Below are 10,035 nucleotides of genomic sequence, written 5' to 3'. Positions count from 1 at the left end.
ACCATCAAATGTAAAAATGATAGAAACCTGTTATGGGTTAATTTTGATCGATTCAAACAGAAAGCAGCTTCTGATGTCATATTATCACGAGAGAGCAATATCATGTACCTTCCCATGAATGAATATATAGTCGCATGTGAAGATAGAGTGGCTGCATACAGAAAAGCACAAGAAATTTATATAATTTGCGCATTTTATTATTTTTCTATATGTAGTAATTCACTTTTATTTGTTACATTGAGTACCTAGATTATTATTAAAATTATTATAAATAGAAGCTGGGAATGCATGCAATATACATGCATGCATAATTCTTGATCAAGTTGAAGGGTAGAAAGTGATAATATAATTAAATGCAGCAAAGTAGGTAAAGGTGCTGTTCGGATCATCATAAGCATACCTATAAGCTTGAGGGCACTGGTTCTTGAAGATCATGGAATAGTTTGTGGGACGACACGTTTCTGGCTTATTGAAATCGCCAGTGCTGCAGTATTGTGGCTGATTGAACATTGTGCATACGCTCTTGCATGCGATCATGCTCCCATCCCCGGCTTTCAATTGTAGGTCTGCTGGGCAGACCGCGTTCACATTGCCGAGCAACTCGAGGTTTGGCAATCACTGGTCCCACCTTCTGTGCTCCTTGAAACAGGTAGGTTGAAGCCGTCGACAAGGCTGACATTGTAAAAGTCTTGCCCACCATTCTCTACTATGTTTATTTCTACCAAAGAAGCCGACGGGACAACACCGTTGCCATTGCATGCAACCTGGTCGGAGGCACAATCCACAGTAGCGCAAGAGAACCTTCCCGAGGCGTCTGTGGAGCAACCAGTTCGTGCCCAAAACCGGCCATTCCAGGGAGCTTGGGTATCCAGTGGTGTGGATGCTTTGGATGCTAACTCAAATCCGGATGTTTATAGTTGATGTTTCTGATCAGCAGTTAGGTTTCCTGGCTAGATGGTATTGGGACAGTTGTTTGTGAAAGTTATTCTAGCGGATTGAGCACCTGCAATATTCATAGACGTGAAACATCAATCCAAATAATTCCTGGTCACCATGCATATATGTTGAAAGCAACATATCCATCTTAGATATATGCAGCGAATGAATTTTGTCAAAGATATACCATTTTTTTCTACTAAATCACACATCTATGCTTATCACAATGCATGATACAGGTGCATGTATATGCTATGACATTGACATAGTAATCACGTTCTATTACAACATAATTAAACCTGCTTATGCAAACAATCAATTTTCATTGGCGCGTCATTTTATGATAGCATGAGTATACCACATGTTCGTTCTTTGGCAGCATCTAATAATTATTTATCGTATAATGTTGAAGAAATTTCGGTCGAAACTAATCATCATGATCACGAGGCATACCAGAGAGGAAAAAGAGAGCCAAGATGAGGCAGGAAACGGAAAGGGGACTCTTCATGATCATTGCTAGATAGAGAGGTCGGGTGGTAATTTGATGATCTCATTGCATAAATATATATATGCATGCAGAGGTGGGTGTGGTAGTAGTGGTACGTACTCATGAACATGGGATCCATACTCAACCGATGCCGAGAATTGAGGTCGCGATCGTGACCTTAACGTCGATCGGACGTATACGTTGGGGCTACGAGAAATTGTAGTAATGTCAAGTTGTCCTGCATTAAGGTGCCGTCCTGCATAGTTTGTTGGTTGACCACTTATTACTTGCTCGAATTTGAATAGTTTGGCACCTTAATTTATTGAAAAAGCCCATCAAAATTTGGCTACTTAACTTTTAAGTAGCACGAGTCAAGTTTGAGTTTATTTTCAAACTTCATCACGAACAACTCATTTATTTATCATATAAGCAGGAATTAGCTTAGATTTGGGCAAGATAGAGAACTTGATTTGCTATTTTTAACAAATAAACTTTGAGAGTATGATCATGAGGTAATTTATATATATATATATATATATATATATGTCGATGACTATATTTATAAAAATTTGAGTAATATGCATTTTTACTAGGAAAATGATTTCCCTAATTATTGTTAAATACTTAAGATATTCTAATTATAAAGTTAAATATAATACAATAAAAAAATAACTATGAAGTTATTCAAGTTTATACGTACTTATAATAGTCAATTCGAGTTTATTTTAAATATATAGTATAATAATCGATCGTAATTTTATATTCATGAATGACTTACGTGTGACTGCCCCAGATTCCGCTTGAGATGGGACGGACATCTAAAGCATCTGGATATGCAACACAAGGTTACCTGCCCCCGTTCATGACATATAAGATGTAATGTTTCTAATATGCATCTAACATTATGCAATATTCACAGCGGATAGTTTTTTTTTTTGGAGCAATACTATGCACCAAAGTTTTAATATCCCAAATAGTTAAAACATAAACCATGCATACTTAAAACATTCCCGATTACAACATGGGACTCAGAAGACTATAATATCAAAACAACGGAGACCTAACTCCATAATTATTTTGCCAAAATATACTATTGGGTTTTTTTGTTGAGTACCTCGCATAACTCGACTAATGATGCCGGAATACTATCCAAAAACCTAAGTATGGAGGCTACAAGCTCCATGTTGTGTCTATGGCGTTTAGTCAACCTCCTCCAGTCTGCCAGTGTTTGCTCCTTGCTCTAATCCTGACACATCCCCTACCATTCGGGGGGGATGGTAGTTAGGACTACCACGGTGAGATTTGATTACAAATCTCAGTAAGTTAACAGGAAACTTCTACACAAGTTAATGATACATGCATGGCAGTAAAAACATGAATGCATAATCAGAGTCATAAGTAAGCATAGTATAACTTGACATATAGCATGACATAAATAACATAACTTGAACTGAAACTTAAACATAGCTTTACGTGATATGGCATGTACATGAACTTAAACATAACATGGACTAGCAACATGGCATGAACGTGAACTTGAAACATAACATGGACTTGGAACATAGAATGAACGTGATCACACATAATTTGAACATGAACATGAACATAACATAACATAAACATGAACTTGAAAGATATTCTTGTCTCATGGGGTCACCATAATTGAGTAATCTTATCTCATGAGGTTACCATGATTGCGTATTCTTATCTCATGGGATTATCATGATTGACATGAACTTGAAACTTGACATGAACGTAAACTTAAATATAACATAACATGAAACATGACTTGAACGTAAAATACATGAATTTGGAATCTTATTTAATGGACTTAATTAATGAAGTGACCATACGGGTGCTACACGGGTCTCCTTAAGTTGTGTGTCCCTGCCGATTACCATATCACAACATAGGTGTTTATACCAGTTGTGAGTGTGTTAATACGTACTCCACAATTGTTATGGCCTCACGTATTCTACGTGTCACAATTTCTATGTCTCATTTAGTGTATGCTCCACAGTTATTGTGGCCCCATGAATTATTTGTGCCACACTTGTTGTGGACACACGTAACATAAAGTGTGGCTCCATCGGTGTTAGTGTCTGGCACGCTCTGGTAACCAGCTAATTAGGCCCATTTGCAACCTGTTGACTGTACTTCGTCAACCTGGGAATTTCATACCTATTTAGACACTCCAGCGTGAATAAAAGAGTTCCACTAGAATATTACCCTATCCTAGCGCTTAGGGTCGTGATTGATATGAATAACTTAACTGGCGTACATGACATTTTGTAACATAACGTGACATAAACGTAAGACGACATATATGACATACTTTGAGACATAAATGTAACAGACAATATTTCATAACATGGCATAACATGTGACAGTGAATATTACGTAACATGACATCCATATAACAGATGGCATACGTAATGTAAAATACTTGTAACATATAGTAACATGAGACAAAGTATATTGTGTAACATATAAGATTTTCGTGGCAGACTAATTCGTGTAATAGATAAACATGTGATGACATGGCATGGCATGACATATATAAAAACATACAAACATAAATTGCAGTTCCCTTACCCATCACACATACACAGTAAACTGATAATAAGTTAAGACCTAACTTACCTTGATCTTTACGTTCTACGAGAATAATGAGCGAAACACGAGGAATTGTAAGAGGGTATTCTAAAAGTTAGAAATTTAATTACTAACAATTAGAAAAAGGAAAACTTAGAGTAAAATTTCCATTTTACCATCTACATGTGGGAAAATGAGTATTTTACTCCTAACTTAAGGATTTCACATCCTAACTCCAAAAATTACCAAAATTTACATTCCACATGTAAATTTTGTCCTAAACTCAAATATCAACTCAGAAAAATTTAAAACCATTCACAACTATGGAAAACTCACAATGGCCGAAACATTCATAGGTCATTTCTCTTGATTTTGATTGTAATTTCTTCCATCTTAAAAAACCATGATTACCAAAATTTTGCAACAAGGATCTTCCTATCCTAAGTTTAAAAATACACTTAAAATATCCATTAAGAAAAGCTAATCATCAACACCAAACTTTTTGTAAAAAGATCCAAACCTTTTAACAAAAAGTAAACCCTTAAATCACAAGTTTTGACCTTAATAAAAACATCTCCAAGAAAAAAACCAAATCTTACTTCTAACATATTCATAACATCATCCTAAGATCAACCATGATTTAAATCATCAAACAAAAGTCACCAAAATTACAAAACAACACTTGGAGTTTTTGGTTTTACACTTAGTCCAAAAACATAAACTTTTCTCTCCACTAACTTTGATCAATCTCTTGATACATGGCTTAAAGATTTGTGATATTCAAACTAAATCATCTTATGGTTTAAAAAGGTGTCCTAAAGAAGATCTAACCATCAAACTTAAAATCACGTGGCTAAAATTCAACAAAACATGGATCTAACCCAAAATATCAAATCTTAGGCTAAACTAAAATCCTCTTGCATAGAAAATCATATCTTTAAAACTAATACTAAATATTTCGAAATAACATCCTAACATGTATATAAGAGACTTAGGATTATCTTATAAAAATATCAAAACTTTTGGAATAAGATTAAACCATGAAATATTCAAACTTTCACAAAACAAAAACTGTTTTTCCACTTCCAGTTCTCAAGTTTCCAAATCTAAGGAAATCTATCATCAAAAGATTTATTCTTGCAACAAAACCTCAATTAACATTCATAAACACATGCTAATAACGCTACATAAGATTTTCGGACCAAGATATGTCCACTAGCTTGGTCAAAAATTCCAAAACATATCATACTCTCCAGTTTCACGCCCAGAATGACCTTTCCATGGTTAAAAATACTTTTGACCGCTCAAATGAGCATGGAATGAGACTAATAAGATATGCACCGAAACTAGACTCAAAGACACAATTTTTATGAAGGAGTCATCATAAGCAAATACATAGAAAGGGTTGAAAATGGAGAGAAGTGTGTCTTTCATGACTTTGGGTTTCTCTCTAAGAACAGGGGGAAAGAAGTGATAAAATGGAGAGAAGTGTGTCTTGCACGACTTTGGACTCCTGGAGGGAAAGTTATGGGCATGAAACACCCTTGATTGGAGTTGGCTATGTGACATAAAGTGGAGAGTAATGAGGGCAAAGGATTGCCTACAGCAGCTGTGAGAGATGGAGGTTGATGGAGTGGACTTCTCCTTCACATCAAGGCACTAATGGGTGTGGCCAATAGCAGTGGATGGTCTACCATGTGGGGGAGGAAACTTCTTCAAGAAGCTTTGCCAAGGTGGCCAAATTTGTGGGCCTTGGTGGGCTCCAACCAAGTGGGCCTATTTTTGGGGTTTAAAGGGGGTTTGGTTAGGGTTTAAGATGTTATTAAGCCCAAAACCAATTTTTATTGGCCCAATCAAATTACCAAGCTTTAAAAGGTTGGATAATGATACCATAACAATGATTTGATTAATTAATAGCATGTGGAATTGATTTAATCAAGTGATTAAACACAATACTAGGAATCGGATTTAAAAGGGTTTGGAGGCCAACTTTAGGTTTGGAGAAACCGTTTAGGATTTCGATTTCAACCAAACGTTTGGAGTTTCAATTGGATTCCAATCATTTAGAGTGTTACTAGGATTGAAACCTTCTTTGGTCTGTCACAATTTGGTTGATCAGATGAAACAAAGCTTTCCTTGGGTGGCATGATCTCACACCTTCATTTCCTTCACAAATCTATCTAATCGTTCCCTTGGTGCCAAGTGTCTAATACTATTCACTATGAGTGGCTAAGATCTTACGAAGTGCCCAAATAAAACTTCTCTAACCTAATTTGGACATTTTACACTGTGATTTTAAAAACACTACAGTGGGTGCGCTTAACTAGGTTACTTTTCACTCCAAAATAATGTGTAATAAACTTAGTACTGAAAAATTTTAAATATTTATTTTAACCTATAGTGAAAATTGTCTACCGAAATTCAACCCCGAAGTGCTCTTAAAAATAATTTCATAATTTCGAATAGGCGTTTCGTTCGAAATTATGAAACTGAGCTATTACGCCATAAAATCCTAAATAATCAACTGAGTCTAATGGTGTAGACCAAAACACATTTTGACACTTCTAACTACCTCAAATAATTAAACTCATATTTCTAGCACCATAGTGAGTGATAACACTGACTATGTTGACGGACTAAAACCTATGCGATTGGTCAATTCGTAAAAACTTATGGAGTTTTCACAAGATTCCTAAAGTTAATAGAAATTCCACCAGTGAATTTCTAGCGGGTTGTTACATGACGTCTTAATAAAGGAATCAAACTGATGACTTTTACATTATACTATATATCTACTTATTATTTATTTTTTTTCTATATCATTTAAATAAATTTTTTTATTAATTTCTAATATTTTCTTTAACTACCAGGATATTTGCAATAACCTCGTATCTTTTGATATTTGCAATATTTCTCTATAGATAATGTGATGTAATCCCAATAAAAATAACATTCATGCATGTGTGATGTTACTTTCCATAGATTCCTTGCCAAAGCTCAAAGAACAGATCTCTTGAGCAAAAATGTAGCCAACTGGTTGTAGAATTCCTTAGCTAAACAAGTTCTTCCCAAACAAAGCCTAAGCCAAAGAATCTAAAAATGTAGCCAACTGGTTTAATTAGTGCCATTGTTAAGGCCAGCAAAGGCCCGTAGAAGAATAAAACTCATTTAACTAGGATTTGATTAGAGATAAATTTAGAATGAGACATATATAAAAGCTGAGAGAGGATGAGATATATATGTGGGAAGGAATGTACTTAAAAGGGAAAAAAGAGGCACCAAAGTGGAAGATTGACTAGGGAAGAAAAAAAGAAGGGACCAAAGAGATCCTAAGACCATTTTTGTACAAGCCTGCATCAGAGTGATTTTAGAGAACTTGTATTATACTCTATAATAGATTTTGCACACCTAGACCCACGAATGTAGGTCATAGTGCCGAACCATATAAAATTCTTGTCTCATTTATTTCCGGTCATTATCATTGAGTTAACCATAGATAAACACTTTAGACATTGCCCCTATATATCAAACACCACAATAATGAGAGAAGAGGATCATATGACCATTCTATTGATCTCTCAAGGCCAAAATAGGCACCAATAGTTTGGCACCGTTTATTGGATTGATTCGTTGTTCTTCAAATAAAGGGTCGCATGATCCATTAAAAGCAAGTGAAAGAAGATGAAGAAGTCACTTGGTAAGACGAATATAAGCAAAAGGACTCAAGTGTGTGATGTCCACCTATGCGTTTCATATTGAATCTACGAGCTGGAAGGTGTGGGGCCCTCCAGTTTCTCATAACACCTAATCACACATTAATGTGCATATGGAGGAAAAGTTCAAAGGCAGGGCATGGAGCGAGCCCACCATCACCATCACCATCACCATCACCATCACCATCACCATCACCAGCATGTGCCCATGGTTGGGGACCATTGGGAAAGCTTGCCCACTACACTTCTAACAGCAAGCTCCATGCTTTCCATGGCCTAGATCTAGGAGTGAGTTTAGCGCTTAGAGCACCCATAGCACTTGCAATGTTTCACTTTGGTGCCAACAACCAAAGACCTCGACTCAACAAGCTCCTCAAAAGCGAATGGTGCTCACCCACCCCGGTAAGCATCATGAGGCAAAAGTGCTCATGGCGAGAATGGTGAAAGAACAAAAGTGTTGCCACCTCAGCGAGCACCTTGAAGGGGAGGACAATGCTCAAAACCTCAGCAAGCATTGTGAAAGCATAGAAAGTGCTCACGACAAGGACGGGTGAAAGCATGAAAAGTATTCATCACCTCAATAGATTTTTGTTTCTAACTTGTTTTGATCAACCTTTTGATCCATGACTTATAAATATGTAATCTTCAATCCAAAACATCACATGGTTTAAAAAGGTGTCCTAAAATAGGTCCAAGCTTCAAACTCAAGATCACATGGTTAAACATCAACCAAAACATAACTTTAGCCAAGAGCATCATCACTTTGGCCTAACTGAAAATCTCCTTGCATAAAATTTCATATCTTCGAAACTAACATCAAATATCTTCAAAATAACATTCTAACGTGTATATAAGAGGCTTAGGATTATCAAATAAAAATATCAAAGCCATTGGAATAAGATTAAACCATAAACAATTTAAACTTTCTCAAAACAGAAACTGTTTTTCCTCTTCCAGTTTCTAAGTTACTAGATCTAAAAAATCTTTCACCAAAACTTTAGCTTGGTCAAAAATTCCAAAACATAACATACTCTCCAGTTTCAAGCCCAGAATGACCTTTCCATGGTTAAAAACAGTTTTGATAGACCAAATGGGCATGGAGTGAGACTAATAAGATATCCACGAAAAGTAAACTCAAAGATGAACTATTTTTATGAAGGAGTGATCGTGGGAAAATACTTACAATGGGTTTAAAATCTCCACGCAAAAAGATCCAGAAATCTGTCCTAGAGAGCTCTTTTGAGTTTCTCTCTAAGAACGGGGTGAAGAACTAAAAACATGGAGTGAAATGTGTTTTGCACGACTTTAGACTCCTGGAGGGGGAAGTTATGGGCTTGAATGAACCTTGATTGGAGGTGGCTATGTGACATAAAGTGGAGAATAGAGAGAAGCAAGGACTGCCTGCAGCAGCTGTGAGAGATGGAGGTTGATGGAGTGGATTTCTCCTTCACATCAACGCACTATTGGGTGCAGCCAATGGCAGTGGATGGTCTGCCATGTGGGGGAGGAAACTTCTTCAAGAAGCTTTGCCAACGTGGCCAAATTCGTGGGCCCCAACCAAGTGGGCTTCAACTTGGGGTTTAAAGGGGGTTTGGTTAGGGTTTGAGATGCTATCAAGCCCAAATCCTTTTTTTTTTGGCCCAATCAAATTTCCAAGGTTTAAAAGGTTGGATAATGATGTCATAATAAGGATTTGATTAATTAATAGCATGTGGAAGTGATTAAACACAATGCTATAAATCGAATTAAAAAGTGTTTGGAGGCCAACTTTAGGGTTTGGGGAAACCGTTTAGGGTTTTGGTTTCAACAAAGCTTTTTGGGGTTTCAATTGGATCCCAACAATTTAGGGTTTCGTTAGGATTGAAACCCTCTTTGGTTTGGCACAAATTGGTTGATCAGATGAAACAAATCTTTGCTTTGGTGGCATGATCTCATAGCTTGACTTCCTTCACAAATCCATCTAATGGTTCCTCATGGTGCCAAGTGTCTAATACTATTCACTATGTGTGGCTAAGATCTTGCCAAGTGTCCAAATAAAACTTCTCTAACCTAATTTGGACATTTCACATTGTGATTTTGAAAACAGTGCACTCGGTGCGCTTATCGAGGCTACTAGTCACCCGAAACAATGCATATTAAACTTAGTACTAAAAAATTATAAATATTCATATTAACTAAAAGCGAAAATCATTTACCGAAATTCAACCTCGAAGTGCCCCTAAAAATAATTTCACAATTTCCAATTGGCGTTCCGTCCGGAATTATGAAAATGGGCTATTACGCCATAAAATCCTAAATAATCAA

At 36.3% G+C, this 10,035-nt stretch overlaps 1 pseudogene; it reads right to left on the bottom strand.

The window, feature by feature from the left end:
* Nucleotides 1-318: 318 nt before the first annotated feature.
* Nucleotides 319-1,450, bottom strand: LOC109012227 (annotated as a pseudogene).
* Nucleotides 1,451-10,035: the final 8,585 nt, after the last annotated feature.

Source organism: Juglans regia, chromosome 6, assembly GCF_001411555.2.
Source record: "Juglans regia cultivar Chandler chromosome 6, Walnut 2.0, whole genome shotgun sequence".
Lineage (NCBI taxonomy): Eukaryota > Viridiplantae > Streptophyta > Magnoliopsida > Fagales > Juglandaceae > Juglans > Juglans regia.
Note: the sequence above shows the minus strand (reverse complement) of the source record. Positions and strands in the feature narration are given on the sequence as shown.